General features: G+C 47.2%; 1 long non-coding RNA gene across 1 annotated transcript; it reads left to right on the forward strand.

Moving 5' to 3' along the window:
• The first annotated feature begins 950 nt into the window (after positions 1-950).
• LOC146784234 (uncharacterized) lies at positions 951-18,732 on the forward strand. Its single transcript, XR_014970673.1, has 3 exons — positions 951-1,082; positions 17,771-18,083; positions 18,594-18,732. It is a non-coding gene; the product is annotated as an uncharacterized LOC146784234 (long non-coding RNA).
• The last annotated feature ends 7,065 nt before the right edge of the window (positions 18,733-25,797 follow it).

A 25,797-nucleotide genomic window follows, 5' to 3' on the forward strand; every position in this document is an offset into this window, starting at 1 on the left:
ACCCCTTCCCTGCTCATGACGGAACCACTCCGTCATGAGCCACGGGCGCCGTGTGCTCATGACGGAGTGGTTCCGTCATGCTGCGGCCGTTGGCGGCCGCTCCGCCCACGCGGCACTGATTCCCAGCCTGTGCGGGCGATCAATGCAAGTGGGCGGAGTCGTGACGGAACCACTCCGTCATGAGCACAGCGCGCCCGTGGCTCATGACGGAGTGGTTCCGTCACGAGCATGGCTGCGCCGCAAACACCCCAAACCCCCCCAGCGCCGCGGCAAAATTCGTGCCGCGGCGAAGAGGTTAATAAAAGGGGCATTGACTGGCATTTAAAATAGACAGGGGACTGTGGAGAATGTTTTAAAAAAAATATTTTCTGTATCAATACACTAATTGCTATGTGGCATACACTGCAGGAGAGCCTGGGTTAGAGAATAATTTATGTGTACCTACACATATAAGAAGTAGTGAAACAGGTGACTGATAAGTAACTAAGTTACTTTCTGTCAATAAATATTGACAAATGGCTAGGCCCTTCGGGGTTTTATAAAAATCCATTGCAGGAGACCCTACGTTAGGATGGGGAATTGATTTTACCCACATAAAGAAACCCTCCCAGAATATAGTGAGTGGGGCTTCTGATTTGCAGGTTGCAACGGAACACAGGGAAATGATTTTGAAATATGCGCAGTTATGTCATGGATGAATGACTGCATTTGGAAAGGGTATTGATCTTCAGTACTGGACTTCTATGTTTCCTTGAAATGTTTCTTTGATTTATATAAAAAATGGAGCGCATTAGTGTATTAGAGAGCAAATGGGTTTTATGTGATGTCTCTGGCTGGTCCATAACTGTTGAATTTCTTCTTTTTAACACATTCTATCCACTACCAAACAACTTTTCCTTTGTAGGAGACCTTTTGTATTTATCTTTCAGGGTAAGTGCGCATTGTGAGTAAACAAAACATATTTCATGAGAGGGGATCTCAGAAGAAAATCATGGTAATCCCACTAGAAAATTGTTTAAAAAACTGGCAGGAGGAAAAAAGGTTCAAAACAAATAATCACCAGATAGCCCTGCAGATTAAAGGTAAGAATTACACTTTAAATTTCAAAGAATGAATTATATAAAATATGCTAAATTGCTGCGCGCTACAATGGAAAGTGAAGCAGTAACAAAGATAAAAAATCAGAATTAAAACTTGAGGCAGAATTGCCTAGCATTCCATTTTAAAAGAGAATGGACTTTGCATACATTGTCCTGTGTTTCATAGAAGATATTTTGTGTTTGTTTATGTACATAATTGATGTATTAAGGAAGGTTCATGTTTTATGTCCCTCTTATAGATGTTATCTCAACAAATAAAGCGCTCTGAAACCTTTGAGTATAGCTAGACCTATATAAAATAAAAAATAAAAATATTTGTAACATGGTAATGTTAAAACTAACTTTTCCTAGGAAAGGGCACTAAATAGGAAAAGAGTAGGCATCACAGAAAGAAAAAAACAAAAAAACGAATTTTCAAAGTAGCAGTAAAATGTGCACACAGGCCTAGAGTTTAAAAAAAGGCTTCTGTGCAAAACGTTACATCACTCTCCTTAGATACTGATATTAAATATTAAAAGCATTCACATAGCAATGATGCATGCTTTTGATACCAATAAATAAATTTCTGAGCAAACCTGCTATCTCTGGTGAGTATCATTCATTTGCTCCTGGGAGGGTGCCAGTATTTCCCCATCAATGAGGTCCACAAACTATACGCACCTCACTCACATCATGCTCAATGGGTCGTGGGGAGGTTGCAGTCCTTCAGGTTCTCTGTCTCATGTTGGCACATTTAATAATTATTTGGTGTCAGTAGACCAGAGAACCCTCTCTTGGGCAGTGGTCTGGAAAGAAATACAGAAAATGATGGCTGGGGACTGTGGTCCCAACCCAGAAGGGAAGTCTGTTCCTAGACCACACTATTTCACCGTAGGTTCTGTTTGCTCTGCACATATTGTCAGCAGAAAAAGGGCTGAGTGTGACATTTGGTATTTGGGCTTTAAGGACTGGGCTGGGGACAGCATGGGTGTGCTGACCCTCGACCTCTGCATCACATGCATTATAAAATAACAAATTACTTCTGTTAACTGAACTCCACCAATACCTACTAAATCAGGAATGAAAGTGCCACGAGACAAGAACACATGGTCGCTGGGAAAGAGAAAAGACTGAGTGGGAGGCACAGGGAAGGAAAGAGTCTAGGCATTCTCAGTACTTGCTCCTCCTCCTATCTGTAAACCCCAGTGCCTTGCCAGCTTTTTATTCACTGCAGAAGAAAAATAAGGCTTCACTTAAGACGCCCCTGCTTGCCTCCCATATTCTGCTGAATTGGGCACCAAGAAACTGTTTGGCTGAACACTATGCAGTACAAGTACCACAAAAAAAGATAAAATTATTCAACTCTGAGACAATTACCATCCAGACCTTTCCACCCTCAGCTTTCCCATCAAGAACATTCCCTGTGAGGGTGATTCACTCCCATATAATTTCTTAGACACCTGCCCTCTGCAAAACAAACAAATAATCTGATTAATTGGGCATACTACATGTGTCACCTCTACATCTTTTGAAGGGGGTTGTACCCCTACATCGCCCAACATGCTTTCTGATTTTCCCCGCATTAATATCAATGTCAAAAGAGAACCCAGTGGCAATAAGCTGCATTCAAAATTACATTCACATCACCCACTGGCATTGCCAGTTATTGTATTCTCCCTGCCAACCTAAGCTTCCCTTAGCCCCTCCATGTTCACAATCGCCACAGAGAGAAAGCCATCCAATTTGCTCCCCTCTAAATACATCGCTGATTGATGCATATTCGCGTACTTTCTTTGTTTACATCTTTCTTTTTCATTTTTACATATAAGAACTGTTAGAAATGGGTTTTCTAGCTGCCTAGTGTATGCCCCTAAGCCAGGCAGGATCCACAACTCCAGTAAGGATAAGGGGATTGCACACCTAAAATAACCCCTGCTCGCCCCCTTGGTAGCTTGGCACAAGCAGTAAGGCTTATCTGAGAGGAAGTGTGTAAAGCGCCTGCACATAACTAGCAGTAATGCAGTGAAAACACTACAAAAGGACACCACACCGGTTTTAGAAAAATGCCCAATATTTATCTGTGTAGAACAAGACCAAAACAATAAAAATCAAACATACAGTAATACACAATACCAATAAAGTAAAAATGGACTTTATATACTTGAAGTCGATAGCTCCGCCCGGGGCTATCACGGCGTCGTGAGCAAACAAATCCAATAGTTCTGGCCGACCGCTGTGTCGCGGGCCATCCATGGTGTTGGGGGGACCCGTAAAACAGTACCTTTGGAGATGCAGGGTGTCAAACCTTGCGGTGGGCTCCGGAGGAGCGGTGTCAGCAGGCATCAGTTCCGGGAATCGGTGCAGGAGTCATTGGGCCCTTAAAGTCACACGCGTTGCAGAAGCGCAGGCAGGAGTCAGGGCTGTGGTCTGAAGTATAGCGGTGTGACCTGTTGTGCCCTCAGGTCGCAGTGCAGGCAGTGGCTCGGTGACGGTCATCCAGCGGCATCAGTGAGTCCATGGCTGTGGTGTGAAGTGGGGCGGTGCTCGTTGCGGTGCTGACAGGTTATGGTGCAAGAAGCGGTGTCGTCGTTGCTGAATCGCTGTCGTCAGTAGACCCAAGGCTGCGGTTCGAGACAGGGCAATGCGGTGTGCGGGGGCCACAGGTCGCAGTGCAGGCAGCGGCGTTGGTTGACGATCTGGAGTCGATGGGGCTGCCATCGGTGGGCCAAGAATGCAGTGAGGGACGGGGCGGTGCGTCGAGTAACCTACGAGCGGTGCCCCCATACCACGGTGCAGGCAGCGGAGTCCATGTCAGCTTGGAGCAGCAGCGTCAGTGAGACCAGGGCTGCGGTGCGAAGAGGGACAGTGCTCCGTGTTCTCCACGAGTGGTGCTTACAGGTCACAGTGCAGGTAGCAGCGTCGGTGATGGCATTGTCGGGGAGACCTAGTTGGCGGTATGAAGCGAGGCAGTGTGGAGTGCGGTGCCCAAGGGTCACAGTGCAAGCAGCAGCTCAGTGGCAGCGTCGGCCGGCATAATCGGTGAGACCAGGGTTGCGGTGCGAAATGCGGCGGTGCCCTATGCGGTGCCTTCAGGCCACGGAGCCGGCAGCGGCATTACTGATGGCGTCGGGTTACCCTTTTCCTCTGTGGCACCTGAAACATCCAGTTCCAGAAACCTGTACCCAGAAGAGGGTGAAGTCTTTGATTTCCCTGAGACTTCCAACAGGAGGCAAGCTCTACATCAAGCCCTCGGAAATACTTAGAATGCAGAAAGAACAGTCCGGTCCTTCTCCTGGCCAAGACAGAAGCAGCAACTGCAGGCCAACCCAGCAAGGCACACAGCAAAGTGGAAGTCTCTCCTCACAGCTCTTCCCGCTCTTCTTCATGGCAGGTTCCTTAGTCCAGCAGTAATCTACAGTTCTGGGGTCGGGCCCCAATATTTATACCACATTTTCCTTTGAAGTTGGTAGAAGCAAAGTTCCTCTGGCAGACATAAACCAGTTCAGTCTGGCTCATGCCAGGTTCACCACAGGAGGTGGAGACAGCTTTGTGAGAGGCAGCCACAGTCCATTCAGGTGCAAGCAACAACTCCTCCCACTACTATAAATGCAGCCAGGACTATTCAGCCTGGCTAGGAGTCACCCAGGAAAGGCAGGACACACCTCCAACCCACCCCCTTTGTGTCTGTCTAGTGTGAATGCACTCCCCCTGCTCTTGTCACTCTAAACCCAGACGAACAAGTTACTTACCTTCGGTAACGATATATCTGTAAGAAACATAGGTTAGATATAGATTCCTTACCTTAGAATTACCCCAGGCGTCAGACTGGATCCGGAAAGTTTTTTCGTCAGCGGTAACCCTGCACGTCAGAAGGTGGCGTCAGTCGACTCAGCGTTTATCGTCGGCGTCGTGGTCGCCGGGATGACATTGCGGTAGCTACTTAGATGCCGCCCTTGCGTGCTGACGTCAGTTCTGTACACGACTTTCCACACCAGAGCGCAGAGCCATGCAAGACACTGACCAATGGTGCACAAAACTAGGGCCCTGAAAGGAAATCCTTAACCCTAGAAGTCAGTTCGCAGAACGGGAAGGATGGGTGGGGCGATAAGGAATCTATAACTAACCTATGTTTCTTACAGATATATCATTACCGAAGGTAAGTAACTTGTTCATCTGAAAGAAACAGTTAGTTATAGATTCCTTACCTTAGAATAGATACCCCAGCAATACCAACCCCGGAGGTAGGTCTGTGAACCAAGTTCACACCAGAAAGTCCTGGAGAACAGAACGGCCAAAGAAGCCGTCTCTCCGGACTTGGCTGTCCAGGAGTTGTGCTTGGTGAACATGTGCAGCGATGCCCACGTAGCTGCCTGACAGATGTCATTTAGGGGGACTCCTCGTCCCAAAGCAGTAGTAGCTGCCGTCGCCCTGATGGAATGGACGCGCAGCTCCACTGCAGGCTCCTTCTTTGCCAAAGAATAGCAGGCTTTGATGCACAGAACGACCCACCTGAAGATGGTCCGTTTGTGCACAGCCTGACCTTTCTTAGCGCCCACGTAACCAACAAAGAGCTGGTAGTCCACCCGGAATTGTTAGGTGTGATCCAAGTAGAAGGAAAGCGCACGTTTTGGATCCAGACGGTGGAGCCTCACTTCCTCTTTCAAAGGATGCGGAGGCGGAAAAAAGGTGGGCAAAGGGATGGTTTAGCCAATGTGGAAAGAAGTAACCACCTTGTGAAGAAAGGAAGGTCTAGTTCTAAGGACGACCTTGTCCGGATGGACAGCCAGAAAGAGAGGCTTGGCAGAAAGAGCTTGTAGCTCACTCACCCTGCATGCAAAGGTGATGGCCACCAGAAAAGCAGTTTTCAAAGTGAGAAGTCTGAGAGGACAGTTATGTAGCGGCTCAAAGGGAGCGCACATAAGATATATAAGAACCAAGTTCAAGTCCCACTGGGGCATTACGAAGGGAACAGGAGGAATAAGATGAGTAAGGCCCTTAAGGAATCTATTTACAACAGGGGACTTGAAAAGAGAAGGCTGATCAGAAAGTCTAAGGAAAGTATGAGATGGCCGAGAGGTAGCCCTTTAAAGTGCCCAGAGAAGAGCACATCTGGGCCAAGGAAAGGAGAAACAAGAGAACCTCAGAAAGAGGGGCGGAAAGGAGATCCACAGCCTTTGCTGTACACCATGCCACAAATCTGTTACATCAGCAGGCGTATACTGTCTTAGTGGAGGGACGCCTGGCTGCCAAGATAACATTGCAGACTTCGGGAGGCAGGTCAAACGACGTCACCTGCCGCCGCTCAATCTCCACGCAAGGAGGTGAAGGCTAGGCAGGTTCGGGTGGAGGACCGTCCCCTGCTGCTGCAACAGAAGATCCTCCCAAAGAGGCAGTCGGATTGGAGGATCGATGGCCATGTTGAGCAGCTCGGGATACCAGACTCTTTGTGCCCAATCGGGAGCCACAAGAATGACTTGGGCCCGGTCGCGCTAATCTTCTTCAGCACTCTGGGCAGAAGTGGTATAGGCAGAAAGGCGTATAGAAGACTGCAACTTCACTCGCGACGAAAAGCGTCACCTAGCGAGGGCTGCCTTCGAAATTTCAATGCGCAGAATTGCTGACATTGCGTGTTCTCTTCGGTGACTAATAGATCTAACCAAGGCTCTCCCCACTGCTGAAAGAGACCTTGCACCTCCAAGTGAATTCGCCATTTGTGATCCATCTGGCACCTGCGGCTGTGTTTGTCCGTCCTGGCGTTCCGTGAACCAGCCAGGTGTTGAGCCACCAGGGATATGCCCTGATGTTCCAGCCATGTCCAGAAACGGAGGGCCTCTTGACATAGGGTCCACGACCCCACCCTGTTTGTTGCAGTACCACATGGCGATGGTGTTGTCCGTGAACACCTGCACTACTCTTCCCCAGATGGAGGGAAGGAATGCTTTGAGTGCAAGACGGATTGCCCGAAGCTCCAGAAGGTTGATATGGAACCCGGACTTCGCCGGAGACCAGAGGCCTCTGATCTCCACCTCTCCCATGTGGCTGCCCCATCCCAGAAGGGATGAATCTGTCACCACTGTGTGTTCTGGGTGGGGAAGGGAGAGGGTTCTGTCTTTGACCCAATCCTGGTTCGTTTGCCACCACTGCAATTGTTGTGCAGTGCCCTCTGAGATCTGGACGCAATTGGACAGATTCCCCTGATGCTGTGTCCACTGGAACTTCAGGTCCTACTGCAGAGCCCGCATATGCCACCTGGCACGATCTACCAGCAGGATGCAGGAGGCCATGAGGCTCAGCAGCCTCAGGGTCATCCTGACCGAAACCCGGGATAGAGGCTGAAAGATCGGAATCATAGCCGGAATATCCCAGACTCGCTGTTCGGGAGGATAACCCCGAAACTGCGTTGTGTCCATAACCGCTCCGCTGAAGAGGATCTTCTGAGAGGGAATCAGGGGTGACTTCGGCACGTTGATGGAAAACCCCAGCAAATGCAGGAGGTCGGCTGTAGTCTGGATGTGGGAGACGACAGCCTGGGGCCAGCCCGCCTTTAACAGCCAGTCGTCGAGATAGGGGAAGACTGGAACCCCTGATCTGTGCCGATGAGCTGCAACCACTGTCATCACTTTCGTGAATACCCGAGGGGCACTGGTCAGGCCAAATGGGAGCACGGTAAACTAAAAATGCTGGTGGCCTACTGTGAACCACAGGTTGCAACGGTGGCCCGACAGGACGGGGATATGAAAGTAAGCGTCCTGCACGTCCAATGCTACCATCCAGTCTCCAGGGTCGAGGGCAGACAGGACCTGAGCAAGCATCAACATTTTGAACTTCTCCTTCCGGAGGAAGCGGTTAACGTTCCTGAGATCCAAAATAGAACGCAGGCCTTTGTCCTTCTTGGGCACCAGAAAGTAGTGGGAATAGCAACCACGACCTACTTTTGGGACAGGAACGCGCTCAATGGTTCCCATGACCAAGAGGGCCAGACAGATGATCCTCTGACATGTAATGGTACTGAGGTGGCATGGATGGAGGGGCAGTCTTGAAGGGGAGGGAGCAACCCCCTTCGGACTATCTGCAAAACCCACCTTTCCGACGTGATGGTGCACCAGTGGGGGAGGTGAATCCTGCTGCTCACTGGCATTTGGTGGCTCTGAAGGGTTGGACTAGGAGGGTTTGGAGGCTGCTGCAGAGGGGGCTGTGGTGGACTGGCCCGCCCGCTGGCCCCCAGAACCATGGCGGTGGTTCCCACGTCCCCGGCCGCACTGGTGGTGACCAACTTAAGCCAGCCTGTGGCCCTGGAGGGAACGTGGTGGGGCACCCCTTCCGTATCCACGAAACGGGCGAAAGGCAGACTGCGCAGGGCAGGTGGTGGAGAGGCCCAAGGACCTGGCCATAGCTCAAGAGTCCTTAAAGTGCTCTAGCACGTTGTCTGCCCTGTGGACGAAAAGATGACAGCCATCATGGGGCATGACCATATGAGTGGACTGGACATCCCCCGAAAAACAAGTCGACCTCAACCAGGCGTAGCGCCGAAGGGCTACCGACGTAGAAATCGTCCTGCCTAGTGAGTCGGGGGTATCCAGCCCACAGTGGATGATAAACTTCGCTGCGTCTCTCCCCTCGGCAACTGCATGGGAGAGCATGGCCCGGGCCTCTTTCGGGCACTGTGGCAGCACCTGCACTACCGTATCCCACACAGAGTGGGTGTAACGGCTCAACAGACATGCAGTGTTTACCGACCGCAGTCTAAAGCTGGAGGAAGAAAAAATGTTCTTCCCAAGGTGGTTTAGCTTTTTGGAGTCCTTATCGGGTGGTGAGTTAGGGAATGCGCCATTGGACATGGAGGCTTGGACCACCAAACTCTCAGGGGTGGGGTGTTGGGAGAGGAAAGTGGGGTCGCCCGGGGCCGGGCGGTGGTGTCGGGCAATCATCCGGTCTACAGGAGCCCCTGTGTTGGGCCTGGACCAGGTGCCCAAAAGGACGTCCATGAGGGCTTCATTAAACGGCAGCAGGGGCTCCGAAGAGCTCGCTGCCGGTTGAAGCACCTAAGTCAGAAGGTTAGTCCTGACAGCCACCGTAGGTAGCTCGAGATGGAGAGCTGCGGCAGCCCTATGCAACACCACTGCGTATGACGCTCCCTCCTCCGTAGCCACGGTAGGAGGAGACAACATGCCGAGGTCTGGGGAGGTATCCAGACCACTGGCTTCCCCCAGTTCCTCTCGCCAGTCTGGTTCATAACCTAGCTGGTCAGTTAAAGGGTCCCAAGACCCCTCCCAGTCCTCCTCACCTTCCTCTGGCTGCCAATCTGGTCTCAAAGAGCCAGGGTAGAACAGAGGCACAAAAGTACCTGTCGGCATCAGATCCGGCGTTGGTTGATGTCGGCCCAGCTCCGTGTCTACCTCGAGGTGGAGGCTGGAGTCGACGTCAGCTGGGGACACAGCCAACACCGGCTGCGGACGTGGTGCCGGTGGAGGTGTTATGACGCCGACCGGTGCCGATCTGGATCCAGGCCTGGATCCAAGGGGACCCTGCGGTGCCGAGGCTGGAGCCGCCAGCGTCGAAGGCCCAAGGCCCCCAGCCGAGTCCGCGGGGCCCGAGGGTGCGCCGGCGGAGTCAGGCAGCCCAAAGATGGCATGCATCACTTCGTAGAAAGCTCGAAGCTGGGCAGGGGTTGCTCCGGGTCCCGGGAAGGGAGGGAAGCTCGGAGCCGACCCTACGGGCTCTGCACCACCCGCATCCCTCGTCGCATCAGGCAACGGACGGGGAGAAGTCGAAGAGCGAAGCCGCTTCTTCTACTTCTTCTTGTGCTTCGACTTACCTGACCCCGAGTGCGAAGACTTGGAGGAAGAATGGTGGTGGCTCCACAACCAGTCCCTCGACCTCCTACGCGACTGGGACCTTGAGCGGTGCCGAGCCGACTGCCCGGCTTCGAGTAGCTTTCAGGACTGCTCCCGCAAAGACTTCGGGCCATGGTCCGGCAGCCGGAGCACGACTTGGGGTCGTGGTCGTGCTCCAGGCAGTAGAGGCACACGCGGTGCGGATCCGTCACCGACATGAGTCGGTTACAGGAACCGCAAGCCTTGAAGCAGAGCATCCCTCGTGCACCAGGAGTCAATGTGACTCAAAAAACGAAGTCAACAAAAGTCGAGAAAAAGTCAGTCAAAAAGTGACTGGAGGTACCGCTTTCTCCGGATCTGCATTTGCTGGCGCGGAAAAAGAAAGAACTGATGTCAGCTTGCGAGGGTGGCATCTAAGTAGCTACCGCGACATCATCAAGGAGTCGACTGACGCTACCTTCCGACGTGCAGGGGTAGTGCTGACGAAAAAACTTTCCGGATCCAGTCTGAAACCTGGGGGTAATTCTAAGGTATGCAATCTATAACTAACTGTTTCTTTCAGATAGGGAATACACAAAAGGCAGAGGCACACAGGATGGTTAAGCAAGAAAGTGCCCACTTTCTAAAAGGGAGAAGGGTAAAGATGCCTACTAAGGATTTATTCAAAAAAATTATATTGAAAAATTCTATATGTATGTCTACGAAGTGAAATCCAATGATACTCAATAGAATAAATCAAACTGAATTTATTCAAAATAAACTAGTAAATCAATTACAACTGGGTGAACCAAAGAAGAAAAGTATATTTCAAATATAAATAAGAAAAACAGCGAGAAAACTCAAAAAACATTGATAATAGAGAACCTATAGATCAGAAATGAAAAATGATTATCCTGGTTATCAATGTGTGGCTATCCATCTTCACTGAGCAGTACAGTGAGTATGTCTTAAACATAGGATTCAGTACTCACGGATAAGTCAATTTAATAATCACTAAAAAGAAGAATGGATTAGTCATTGATGTTTCGGTCTTTGTTGCATCAAGTCAATGAGACCATCTTCAGGACAAACGTAAATCTTGTGCAATTTCTTGACCCCTTGATCAAAGAATCGAAGGATAGCTGGGATTTCCACACAAGATATCTCTAGTCAAAGATGATAAATCAATTGGTCTCTTTGGTGGGAAATGTATTTCTTGCTTAATGCCATTGCAGCATTTGTCTCTCGTTGCGATTGGATTCCACATGAATGGCGCTCTTTTTCTGCAGCTGACTGGTTTGACCACTTCTTACAGCTGTACCTTTTCACCACAGGGTCGGAATCTCTCCAGAGCGGAACAGCTGGGCTGGTGCACTTAGTTCTTGGCTGTAGTGCAGGAGTTGCAGTTCAAGATAATAGTCTTATTTCCAGTGTTGAAATCAGCAAAGCAATAGACTGGATTACCCCGAACAAAGCTCCTAGGTTGGATAAGATCCCTGGGGATCTTTTCAGGGCTGAAAAGGATATTTGGTGTCCTTTTTTTAAATTGTTCTTTAATGCCATAAAGAGAGGCACTTCATAACCTCCCACATGGGCCGGGCAGAGATAATTCAGATCTTTAAAAAGGGTTCTAAGGCCATTCCATCAAAATATAGGGTCCTTCTGCCTTATTGATAGTTTCAAAAAACTTTTCAGCTGGATCATCTTGGATAGGTTGCTTGACTGGATTACTGACTCATTGCTAGCTTGTTTTAGTGGTGGTATTAGTACCATCAACTAGGTGTTTCGGCTCCTGCTCCTTCATTGGAAATATGTTACTCTGGGGGGCGGTCATTTATACATGAATTTATTTTGTGGATCTTCAATCCACTTTTGACCAAGTACTCAGGGAGTCTTTGTGGAAGGTGCTGGTGGAAACCGGGATTCCAAAGTGCCTTCTGGATGTTCCATTCAGATTAGAGATTGGTCCACACCATAAATACACGAGGAATACTCTCCGTATTATTATTCTTTTACTCTAAAATATATCAATTCTATATTATAGTATCAATCACACGGAGCCGGTATTAATCGACGATCAACAAAACATGTATCGGCTGAACCATGTTACTTGCTGAATTAATGTATGCTGACTGCATGTTCCACTTATGAATTGGATGGAATATTGGCTGTACAAAAAAGATTACCAGTCTTACATGTGAAATCTACGATCTTGGATTTCATGTGACCCGAACTGATAATTCTGGATTAAAGTGGACACTTGTACAGTTTTCCTGTTTACAACATTATTGACTTTCGACTACACTAGTGTGCTCGGATTGGAGTGGGACAGAGACCCTGTCTCCTGAAAAAGGCTGATTTCAAACCTATCAATAAATTGGCACCAATTTAAATGGGAAAGTTTGGACATTTATCCAGCAAGATTCCAGGAGACCAGCTTAGTAGTGGGAGCCATGTAGTCACTAGTGGAAACGCTATTAGGGGTTCCGTGGTTTACAGGAATACGGCCAGCAGTAGTTGTAAAAGCTGAAGAGTTAAGGGAGTCGTCCAATTCCTCTGACCCTTGAATAAAGGACTCTCTAACGATATCTATTGTGTTTGGGCGTCAATCAATGTCATCCAGTTCTGACAAGGGGAGGAATTTATTTGAGGTGGGAACAGTGAATCAGTCTGATTCATCAGCCCTAGATGGCAAAGACCCACGCCCAGCCACCTGCCTAGATAGCAAGTGTTTTAAAAAGAAGCATAAGGGGACAATGTTAATGTCAGCTCCCAACAGCTGCCTCCTAGTGCTGCTTGGATTATACTGAGAGCCAGACCTGTTTTTTTTTTACAATTAATAACAACACAGTCCCCTCTCAAATGTTTTGTCAAAGGACAACCCCCCCAACCCTCCTAACAAACAGAATATTGTGTATTCAGTAATATTAAAATTGCTATGCCAGGACAGCCGATAACAGACTTTTTTGAGCGGAGTAAAGACGCCTCCCTATGGGCATTTAAATTCGGTACTCCAGTCAAGATGGCCACATAAATCCAACAGTCAGGTGGAAGATTCAAGCAGGTCTGGTTATGGAGAGACCGGGCCTGTGAGTTAGATCCTTGGTTATGCAATCCATGAGCGTCTCTGGGTCTCTCCGTCAGCCTCCTCCACCCCCCTCCATTGAACTCAAAGCACCCACAGCATGCAAGGAAGGGGGCTGGACATTATTGGCAGACGTCACTCTGAGATGGTAGTAAATTTAGGGTAGAGTCAGTGCTTGAGGTAAAAGGCCTGACTTCGCTGAGCATTGGTGGCTGAGCAGGGGCCTGAAGGGCCGTCAAATTTCTGCAGGTTGTTGTTAACTGGGTAATAGTATCATCTAGGCGATGTAGCCGGTCTACTAAAGGAGTAACACACCCTGCCATCAAAGAATGAAATTTCTCGAAAACGCAGTTCCAGTCAATATATGGCGCTTCAGATATTACACAATTTGCAGTTGAAAATGCCAGACCAGACTGCAGCAGAGTGGGCTCAATAGACTCAGCAGACCCATTAGTGAGCCTTTGGATGTTGCGTGTCTGCCCCCTTGCTTGGGTTTACGTTTCCTTTTAGCGGAGGGCCCACTGTCACTAACATTCATGAGGTCCGAATTATCAGGAAAGCTAATTATTAATGATGATTGAGCTTGAACATCAGACACAGTGGACAGCAGGTCGCAGATTGCAGGGGGGTCCTCACTAACTGCTCTAAAATGAGGCCAGCTGTCTCAATAAGAGACTATTAGGGCCCTCTCCTACATCTAATGATAAGCGTCTCTCTGCAAAATCAATTTCTTTGGCTATTACACTGAAATGCACGGGCCAGGAAAGAATCAAGCGTGGTGTCTCCAGAAGGTTTGTCTCTGTCCCTAGGTAACTTGCATGTGCCCATTATTCCCCCTGTATATCTCGGTCAATGGCAAAAAAAGAACAACACACCAGCCAAGAAAGATTCACAGAGCACTAACAGGACAGAGAGCCAAGAGGGGTGGCCCAGTCCAGCTAGGGTGACCAACCGCCAGTAAATTTCACGGACGGGCCGTTATTTTGTTGTCTAGTCTGTTGTCCGTAATCATTCTTTTTACGGACGTCATTTGTCCGAAATTCTGGGGTTTGCAGGAATCTGCTATGCCCCCTTTGAGAAGCTCCATGAGTTCTACAACACTCACTGTTGGAGGCCAGCTCGCATTTCTTTGAAGCAACGAAGAGGCTTCAGCAGCTCCTCCCGGACCTGCCAATTAGTCCCATTGTCATTCTGTCTGTGGCGATTCTCTCATACAGAATGACAATGGGCCATGCTGCAGTTACAGCAGCCTAGGGCATGGCAGGATTGGATAACCTTTGGGAGACAGGCAGACTTGTTATTTCGATTTTTAATAATTAAAACTGTTCTTGCTAACCTACTTAATAGTAACATTCTGTACGGTGTTCAGAAGAATTAATGAACAATAAACTAATTTCAACTTTTGTGCCACTAAAACAGGAGCCATGTTTGGGGTTCAGGGTGCGCGCTTTACTTTGAAATACAGGGCTAATGGCAAAGACTTCAAAGTTCTTTGCCTGCCTGCAATTATAAGACCATCATACAAATGTCAATTTAACTCCAGTGATTAATGTATCTCCTTGAGAGATATCTGAACTTTGACTAATCCCAGTTTTGACTCATCATAAAGTAGAGCAGAGGGACAATGTGCCTCTTGCAAATCACAAAGTGTAACATGCTGCTCAAAGAATTGTTTTAACGTAGATGATTCAATGGGTTCCTTTGGAAAATAATAAAGATGTATTAGTAAGGACAACCCCCAACCACAATGTTATGTTTTGAACCCTGAGTTTGTATTTCTCCAGGCAAAACAAGCTTAACATATAATTAGGGCAAATGGAATTGAGCACTTTTGTGGCTGCAGTTTTTTCCTCAAAATTATTGGTTTGCCACATAACCCATTATCTGTTGAATAATCTGCAGTTATTAGCAGAAAAGAAATTGTTTCTAGCTCAAATGGATCAAAAGTTTCTAAACAATTGGCAAGATGTGTCACACGCAGTTAAAAGCCCTTCACAAAGGTTAACTGGTCAGTTTTCCATTGCTTATTTATGTATTTAGTTATTAAGGTGGCACTGATGAGGGGAAATCTTTGCATGATAGGATTCCTATGTATTAAAATTAAAACAAAAATGAACCCTGCCGCATAATTCCAGTGGCCCTGTATATAATGCCTACCAGTATGAATGGCATGTAACTCCTATGTCTTGCAGCCCTCATTGTCTTAAATAACATTGACTTACACACACAAATCATTGTCTCTGAATAATATGTGTGATGTGAAGCGCTCTTGGCACTCTATATTGGGATTAGTAATACTATAAAAGAAATTAAATACACATGGGAGAGGGTATAGATTTTTGAGGGGCACTCTTGAATGGGGGTATTGAGGGAATCTTTAGAGAAGGCAGTCTTGGGGGTGGGGGCACCGACAAAGATTTTCACACCGGGTGTAACCAGCAGTAAAGCTGTCCCTGCCAGTAGTTATTATTCCAGTAGCATATGAAGTGCCCCAGGCCCTAAGTCTGATGTGGGATAAACTGGCAGGAAGGCATAGTATATAAACTTAAGGATTTAATTTTATTGAAATCCATGTTTCTGTACAGTTTTTATTTAAACATTGCTAGTTAATGGAGAACGAAGAGCACAATTAGAAATGTCTAACATAACATGACTGGTGTGCACTAATCCCCAAATCTTCTAAGGCCACGTTGTAACGGACACACGCCTCACAAAGGGGATACACACCAATTTTTAAAAAGTAAGCGTTGTTTGTATTTTATTTTAAGACCAAGATCTTCGCAATAAGGTAAGTAAGTTATTAATTAAAAATAAGTTTCACTTTCAAAAGTCGGCACAGTGCAATTTCTGAACAGTTCAATGTTATCCTATGGGGGAAAACAATCATGTACGCAACTTACAATTCCAGTCTTTGGGACCAAAGATCAGCAAGGGTCAGGTGAGTACCAACACTGCACCACCAGTGGCACAGCGCAATACCGAAGTTCAGCCCAATGCGTTTCAATGGAGACTGGGGGTGCTCAAAGCCACACTACTTGCAGGTAAGTAAATCGGCTGCAGGGGCCAAGCTTTGGGGGTCAGGTCAAGCACCGCTTTCAACACACAGGCTGCAGGCGTTGCACCGGATGTTGCAGGAGGAAGACCAACAACAGCAGAGGTAAGTAGAAATGGGGGTGGTCATAGGGGCACCATTGATTCAGCTCCTTAAGGCGCATAGGCTTCGGGTGCATGGGTGCCTTTGGATGTTGAAGTCTTCTTACCAGAGAGTGTTGCGGTCAGGGGAGCCTCTGGATTTAGGCTGTAGGGATCAGCCAACGCTGGACTTGAGGTCTGTATCACTAGGGAGACTTCACTGGACAGGTGAGCCACTCGGACTCAGTCCATGGCCGTCGGGTGCAGAGTGGGCAGGAGTCGTGGTTCCAGCTGGATCCGTAGTCCTAGTAGTTGGATTCTTCTGGACAGGACAGCTGTCTTAGGGAGATCTTCTTCGGGTTTCTGGAAGTCGCTGGCCACAGGAGAGGTGTTGTCTTCTTTGCAGAGTCTCAACCTAATATAAACTTATTTTGACTTGTACTTATGTTGGTTGTCTATTTAATTACTTATATACTATTGCGCGACTTCCTCTGATGTGTCTGTAAAACTTACCGTTTGTCCCGTTTTGTCCTGAATTTTGACCTTCTGTCCTGAATTTTGGTCCAGAATTTTGACCCATTGTCCTGAATTTTTGCACTCACCTTCCTGAATTTGACCCATGCCAGTTGGTCATCCTAAGTCCAGCCTCTTCCAAGCAAAGACGGGTGGGAGTGCACCCGGTCAGGAGAAGCGCTTGCCTGACGCTGATTGGTGGGGTCCAGCTCCTGCCGCTAAACAAGCAGTTCCCTGGGGCAGCGGCTCCTCTCCAATACTTCCCGCGCTGCGGGAGTGCGCCTGGTCTGAAGAAGCACCTACCTTGCGCCGATTGGTTGGATGCGGCTCCTACTGATAAACAAGCAGTCCCCTGGGGTCAGGGCTGCCCTCCAAAACTTTACGCGCTGCAGGAGTGTGCCCGGACTGAAGAACCGCATGCCTGGCGCTTATTCGTAGGGTGCGGTTCCTGCCGCTAAGCAAACAGTCCCCTGGATCCATGGCTGCTCTCCAATACCTCCACTCATCATGGGAACTTTGGCTTGGTTTCCCTTTCCTTCAATTCCAAGATGGCTGACATTGATATTTACTAGCATAAGTGTTCTCCTCTCTCCTTTGACCATCAACAATAGTTCAAAGTGAAGCTCGCTGAAGTGTCAGAGCTGGTAGAAGTCTTCACCTAGAGGCCTAGAAATCTACATTCTGCTCTTTTGCATGGTAAAGCAAAAGCCCTACCACTTGGTCCAATTGGCACAGCGATAGTCCTTCCAAGCCTGGCTGTAACATTCAGGCAGAGCTTCCAAAGCAGACACATGTACATTGATGCATTGGAAAGGCTGAATTAGAAAAATATTTTTAGGGTTTGTTAAAAATGGGATTTAGAAAAGGCCTCATCACATTACAAGTTTCAGCGAAGATTATGTATACGTATTTGCACAAGCAAACACCCTCCCACCCCTCTTTGATCTATAGTAGGTTTAGTTTCTGAGAGCAGAGACATCATAAAAATATTATGGAACCCATAACTTTATGAAACATAACATTTGTGTCAGGAAAAGCCTGGATGGGGGTCGAGTGACGCATACCCAGCGGCATGGCACTCGCCTGTGAAGGAAAAAGGGTCCGGCAACTGCGGGGTTAATAAACTCCTCACGCCCTCTCCTCTACAGGATGATGCGGAAAGCGTCGATGGGGACGACCAATCACGGCTGAGAGAGGTGTGGAAAAGGGACCTCTCGCAAGAGGACGGGGCGAACACGGAATTCGGAGAGGACGGAGACAGTGGAACCGAGGACGACAAAGGGAAAAAGCCAGAAGACTCCAGGACGCAGAGACACCCTGCCGAGCTGGAGAAGGACCCCAAGGACCGACCACACCACCAACGCCGCCACTGAAGAACAGGAGACGTGTAGCGAGGGCTGGTAGACACCCCCGGGAGACACGAGCTTGCCGCTGTAACTCAGGAGAGTTACGGCATTGGCGGTGAGTAGGCAGCAACCGGGGAACCTGAGGGGGCAGAAGGGGACGGACGTTTGAGTCGGGGCTGTTGTCAGTTAGTAACCGAACAGCCCGGGTGGTTTACTGTCGGAGTAGTGACAGAACAGCTCCTTGCATATTTATTTAAGGAAGTCAGTCTTTCCATTATGTCTTGGGATCCTTGCGGGCTGATTGTTCTTGTGCCTTTATTTTTGCTTTGAGGTTCCTTATTAGCTTTGAAGCGGCATAAGCCTTCAACCCAGGCATTCCCCTATCGTTACATCCCTGACCTACCCTCCTCTCTGTTAGGCTCACAAAAAGGCTAGCAGTCTGTACTGTTTTTTTCCCTTTTCATTTCTCGACCTTTTCTCTCATCCCTGCACGCCCCTCCCTCATGTGTCACGCCGTCGTTCATACTGTACAGCACTGTCAACACACAGAAAGGTTAAGGGTATCACAAAAGAGTGCTATAGACCAGAGTACTTACCGCCACTTATTTCTTGTCTTCCCTCTCAGTATCCTGGGGAACCACCACCGGCGAGGAGGAATCCAAGACTCAACCATTCCCTCATCCTGATGAACTGTACCCGGAGCTCAAGACCCCAACAGCCCATTAACCGTTTCTCATCATCCACCTACCTATACTGAATACCACAATAAATACCTTATCACCAGTGGTGGCTGGTGAAATTTGAAAGCGGTATGGCGTAAAATTATTGCCGTACTGCACTGTGGTGAGCGAGTGTAGCGTGCAAGCCCGAACAACCTACAGAGGCGTTCGTGGGTTTTCATACTGAGAAAATTTTGAAAAAAAAGAGTGGATAAATGGTGCATTTTCATGCAAATTTGGGGAAGCAGGAAGGTTAATAAAGCAATACGATTTAGTTATTTATCATTTAAGAAATTGCCAATTTTCATGAGCTATAGAGGGCAATATTTGCATATGCTGATGTTATGACCATCAACTGAAGAACAGGGATTCATTTCAAATAAAACGGAGTGTGTGGTGCGCACACTCTAAAGTCCTATTCAGAATACACAGACACGCATACTTTCTTGTAAGAATAGATCAAGTACATAAAATGACACTGCAGAAAGCCTGAATTACATAAGAGTGATGCACATCAAAGAACTGAAACATGCTCTTTTCAATGTTTTCTTCTTACTTCAGCGTAACCTAATTTACAAAATGTAGTACGTTCTTAAAAGATTGATAATAATTGGCGGATGTGAATTATCTATCAACATACAGTGTAGATCTTAAGGACTCAACATGAGACCGACAGTCAGCAGCACTAACTGGTTGCAGGAGCTATTTGTAAGCCCTTGTCAAAAAATACAATGGAGGAATTCCAGTTCCAGAAATAAATACGTAGGTGTAAAGTATCAATAACCTTTTGTCTGCCCAACAAAAACAAAACAGGAGAAATACAGCTGGTTAGCATCATAGATCACAAGGGTCCCTTTTCACAATGCATTCTTTGTTTCAGTAAAGGGTCAGATCTGCCATTACAGCTTTTTCCACGCGCTGCCTGCGCTTATGCTTTCCGCACAGAGCCTTGTAAATACATCTTGTGAGTTCAAGCAAGCTGTGAATGCCGTTTCAGGTAGCTTGTCTGTGAGGTCCACAGAAGCGACCTGAGAGGGCCAGAAAGCAACGTCGTAAAAACGTATTCGCATCACCATGTCCTTGAGAACATTGGTTAAGAAACAGCGATGGATGCAAAAAGTGCTGCGAAGTGTTCGGTCTGTGCAAACTTCCTCACAGTCACAATAAAGAGTGCTGGGATAACAGACGCAATGTCGGATATTGCTGTCCGAAATTTAAGTTGATCACATTAGAGACAGTGATTTAGAAAGTATGTGGAGCACGCCTTTATTGTGCCCCCGCCCCACAAACAGACACACACCTTAACAGGACAAGAACGGTAGATGAAAATCTTGTTCTCACGCGTCCTTTGCTTGTGCAAAAATTAAAAAATAAGACAAAATCGCCGGGGCTGCACTTTAAGCTGCTAACTGCTGGTGCCCTCTGCAGTTCTAGTTTTAATGTGCTTAGACATGTGTAGAATCTATTAAGCGTAACCCGCTTTTGGATATGTGGTGCCCATGAAGCTTTGCTATCCAGCATTATTCCCAAATATTCAAAGTTGGAGACACGTTCCAGTTTCTCCTTGTCCAAATATATGGTGCCTCTCAAACGACTAATCGGTAAGAAATTGTAATTCCTTATGCAAGCTGGAAGCAGATACCACACAAGCTCCGGCAAATAACATTTCTTCATCAACAACAGCGCAAAGGCACAAATCATTTGATGTTGAGGAAAAGCCAAAAACACGCAGCCCATTTCATTTATCACATAGTTCTGTTTTTCCTTCCAGTTCGTACCTTCAAACAAACGTGAATAACACGTCACTGCAAGAATATCTAACACATAAACTGAACACACGTTAGTCAAGACAAATAAAAAAACAGTCGTTTCAATAAAGCAAATTGACACAGCTCTGAGTCACAACCATTTGGTGACGTTTAAAGGCTTTAATGTGAGGTCCAAATTACGATTAAAATAGGAGCAGCGAGGGGTAGAAAAAAGGGTACAGCACACACATATACACCAAAAGAACCAGACGCAGGTTAGAGGAACATACACTTGTTTTCAAAGCCACAAACCAGTGGCAGGTTATGAATGTTTCCTTGGCATAACCATAAACAACTTCCTGGTCTGCCAAACAGCAAATCCACACACATTCCACAATACTTACAACCGGAAGCACATTTATTTTCCTTGTGTCAACACCAAAACCTCCATTAAATATTGTATGGACTCTTCCAGTTAACGTTAAAGAGGGAAGCAGCTGGGTTTTCAGACAGTCCCTTAGGCGCACCTACAACAAGCCTTCACAGTAAATGAGTTAGACACCTAAGAAAGAGCCCAACACAGGCGTGTAGGAAAATCAGCTTAGAATTCAAAACGATATGCAAACAGCAAGGGCAGATTTGATGCTGAAAACAGATCAGGCTCCACGCAATTCCAGTCGCGGCTCGTGTCGTGTGGGGAGGGGGAAGGGGGGGAGGGTGTCGCACGGGGGTGGGTTTTTAAAAATAAAATCTTACCTGAGTGAGCAGGTCCGGGTCCGCGCTGCCTCGGGTCCGTTCTGGCGCCTACACTCACTGGAACAGCCCATCACTGCTAGCAAGACCCCTCTCAGCCAATCCTGGTGCTGGAGCAGCACCAGGATTGGCTTAGAGCAGGCTTACGCTCCGCCCGCCCGCCCACCCATTAGGAGACCGAGGTTTGAGCCTTGGCTCAACCCTCGCTCTCCTAATGGGCATGCGCCAGCCTCTGGAACACTAGTGCGCATGACTGGGCACGGTGCAAAAATCGCCCTCCGTCCCCACTCATGCGCACTTGTGTGCTGCTGCCTGTTGCATTGCCCCAGACAATGCCTGTCAGTGAGTCAACATGACGCCAGACCGCCCACCCCCTTCAGACTCTGAAGGGGGTGGGCGGTCCAACGTCATACTGATTGACAGTTCGCACTCAGCGTCTCTGAACTTAAGTAAACAGAGTTTACTTAAGTTCAGAGACGCCGAGGAAGCTGCGGCGCGGGGCGCGGGCGGGGGGGCTACGCCCCAACGCCCCCAATGGACGCACCGCCACTGCTTATCACAATTGCTCAACCTATACGGCCTCCTAGCTTTCATTTCCGACCCTCCCGCCGACAATTTGTAAGTATCAATAAGTCATAACCTCTGACAAAGTCTCAACCCAAAGACAGCCAAGTAGCATGAAGGAAAAGGAACTTTTTTCTCCATGTCCTTTTACAAGTAAGGGTGTATGGCAGGAGTGTGGGACCAGCATTCACACAAATCCTTTTGAAGGAACGCTTTTCCTACAAAAGGGGTGGGTGTGTACATGCCAGTACCATTAACTGGTACTAAGCCCAGAAAGGAGTGAGAGATTGGGTCCATTTAAATATGAGCCTGGGGTCAGGTCACAGACAATCAGCTGTCCTCAGTGGAGGCACACTTGAGCCTCAGGGCACTTAAGTGTGCTTGTCGCAAGAAATACAAGATGACACTCGGCAACCATAACCTGCACCTAGTGAAAGAAATTAGACCGCATAAAATTCTACCAGGAGATGACAATAACTGTTTCACAAAAGACTGGTGCACCTGCATACAATGAGGCTGTGACAGAAGCAGATTAAGGGGGTAAGGATTCTGCTGTTATGTCAGGAAGCAGTTAAGGTGGAAAGAGTCTAGTGTTAGGACAGATGATTTCATTGTTCACTGGTAGACACGCAAAATCATATGAGAGGCTGAATCAATACTGGGAAATACATAAAAAGAAAACAAAATTTAAATAAAGTGACGATTGCGCTGAAAAACTATCAAAGGGTAGGATGGAAGAACCTCCCCCAGTACGCTGATTTTTGGAAAGAATATTCAAAAGTTGGTAATATTCAATCTTAATGAGTAAGTAAAGCTCTGTGCTGAGAAGCTAATACGTATGCGAGGTATGGTTCAGTACTGAAATTGTTTGAGAGCGCAGAAAAAGCTTGCCCAGGTGTTTTGTAGTACTCTTTAGCTGACGTGCCTTCATTACACTAGTTGAAAAGGAGATGTAATAATATGTTTGGTCGAGATATCAATTCAGACGCGAGTGCTCTACAATGCCGAGGGCCACCCATGCTACATCAGCTGGTCATTTGAATCTTTACAACCCCAATAGTGCACTTCGGTAGTCGAATCTCCACCTGGCTGCGATCCCGGCTGTCAAAAGAGGTAGAAGAGGGGGCGGACCGGCGGTCCTTCAGCTTCAATGCAGCAAAGCTCTGGAACTCTGTTCCCCTGAACATTCGAACTATAGAAAATGAGCTACACTTTCGAAAAGTAATTAAAACCTGGCTTTTCAAATAACTCGGTTTAAGTGTTCCTTCTGCCTCAGGGTAGTACTACCTCTTGTTTCGGTGCTGGGATGCCTTCGGGTCGCCATGCGCTCTACAAATTGCATAAACAGAAATAGAATTGTGGAGGCAAAAGCTTCCGAGGGGCGCTAATCTTCCACACTGTGATACTTCTTACTACCTTAATAAAATCGAGACTGTGCAGGAATACTTGCAGTAGTATAACACCTTTGCAGCACTACAATTACATAAGTATTAAACCAATGTTCACCCCACAATACGGACAAGAGTGTGGCAGCCATGCAGTGAAGCAAGTAGTTAGGAGCTTGGGTAATAAACCGTGAATGTAAAAAATATATATTTTTGTTGTTAGGAAAGAAACCTTACAAAGTAAAGTTTGCTTAGTTTGTAAACATTTTAACAATTAACGAATGAATAATTTTAATTGTTTAAAATATTTTAAACTACATTTTTGACCTCGTATTAAGCACTTACCCAAGTGGTATGTAAAAATTGAGAACAATTTCGACCCTAGTCCTCAAAGCGGTTACAAAAAGAGGTTTCAAAGTGAATCCAACTCTCGGGATGGTGCTAGGCTAAGGCCAGTGCAGCTCCTTGACCCCCAAAAGAGCCGACGTTACTGCAACAACTGGCTAGTAGAGGTCGAGACCTAAAGCGGCAAAATGTCATTTACGTGGGTCTCCGAAATCCTTGCATCGGAATTGGTTAACACTACCTTCATCAGGCGACCAACACCCATTGGGCTCACCGGGCTTCAGCCCCCTCCCCCCCCCCCGTCATGTTTGTCAGCCCGGCTGAGACAGCCTCGCGGGCTGGCGTCCGTCTAATTGCAGCCGCACCCGAGTACTTCACAGGTCTTTAAAAGACCATTTACTCGGTAATGAGGCTTTTGTTGCGTTTTCGCCCCTTCTTACAGCCACTACTCTGCCTATGGCTGGAAGACTTAGCCCCCCCCGAAATCTTTTTCAGCCCCCCCCCCCGAAATTTGGCTCTAGTTGCCTGCCTGACCTTCATCCCCTGAAATATGGCTAGAAATGTTGCAAAGACTTGACGAGATTGCAGCCAGTCCATAAGAATACCTCTTGTGCGTGTGTGCGAGCCTGCCATAATGTATGTGGGATTTACAGGGTAATCGCCCATTTGATGTCTGTAATCTTGATTGGCTTCAATTTTCTTTGCTCTGTTAATTCTGGTCACGTGATAAATTCAAGCATTTGCTTCTCAAGCCTCTGCTACCATAACTGCTATCCAGCAGGTGGCGCGAGAAGACTGTTCTATGCGGCATCTCACTGCGACTATGCTAATAAAAGGCAGCAGGAGGAAGTTACAAAGTTCTTGCAACTGAATTTAAATGTGTATATTTTGTACAGCATGCATTCCATGGTAAAAAAAAATCCAGTAATCCAGTTAGTTAGCTTGATAAGGGGTCTTGCTGGGGCTAGTAAGTGGGAAGACACCGGGCTCAGATGGACCACCGCGCGCTTGAGTTCTACAATATATGGGCAGATCAGCTTGCAATTGTATTTATATGGCGCTTACTACCCCTGACAAGGCATTGAAGTTCTTTTCGGCGAGCAGCACGCTACTCCGGAGCCCAAAGATGCAATAGTAAAGGAAAATATACATTGTTATTGGGAGTGGCAGGCATGGAAGTCTGCTAGTTGGATAAATAGGATAAAGGATGGATAGAGGAGGGAAGAGTTTGGAAAGGGTTATTTGGGAGTACATAGTAGTTAAAGTGGTTTGGGATAAGTCAGAGTGGAGGTAGGGGTTATTTGTAATCGAATAGGGCGAGTTCATTTCATTTCCAATTTCAATAATCTTTATTCGGATAAAAAAAAAATCCATAAAAGATACACATCATAAAACAATCATACAATCCATTCAAAGAATTCAAATCAATTATGCACGTACTGTGTAAAATCAGTAATATTAAAACCTCTTTGTAAAAACAGGTTAAAAAACGGGACAATCAATTGCAGTAAACCTTTATATGCGACTATCATACATTGAAAAATATAGAATGCATCTGTAAGCAGCCAATAAATCCTACACAATTATCCACTGCCTACTTCAATGGGCCTCTCCTCTGGTCGTTCTTAATTTAACTGCCAATCGCAGAAAGTGCACAGTGCTAAATAAAACAAAAGGGTCGGTGGACATTTTAAGGAACAGAAGGGCCACTTTGGCCTGTCTGATTTTAGCTCGTCTTAAGACAGTTTTTAGGAACCGGGACCTTGGGAGTGCATAAAAGGGACACAGTAGGACAAAATGTAGGGTGTCTTGCGGGGATCGTAGATCGCAGCCGCAGCACCCTTTTATCCTAACATCGCTTACAAAACCAGCAGGGACTGACAGGATGTGGTGCAAGAGGTTAAACCTAAATCTAGTCATCAGGAATCTGTCCTGTCTATTATATATATTAGACTGGTAGAATTCCATCCCTAGAGAGGTTTTTGTGAGCTGATAATCACTAACACTACGTTTCCGCCCTTCTCTGTCCTCTCTGGCCCTGACTGTGTATCGTAGGTAATCTGCCTTTATAAGGCCCAGATCCTTTTTAGCCAATGTGGATGGATTATTAAAAAAATGTACGTGGCCCAATATATCTAGTACATCCCTTACGTATTTAAGCCAGGGTATTTGCAAGCCCTTATCCCCCCTCATGCAATCCTCCAAAATTTGTCTGGTTAGCAGTGCCTCAGGATTTGTCCAGATTTTGACCCAACAGATTATCGGGTTGAGCTGTACCCTGTCACTGAGGTGGGGAATGCCCAGTTCCTCGTGGA

This window comes from Triturus cristatus, chromosome 11, assembly GCF_964204655.1.
Source record: "Triturus cristatus chromosome 11, aTriCri1.1, whole genome shotgun sequence".
In the NCBI taxonomy this organism is placed as follows: Eukaryota; Metazoa; Chordata; class Amphibia; order Caudata; family Salamandridae; genus Triturus; species Triturus cristatus.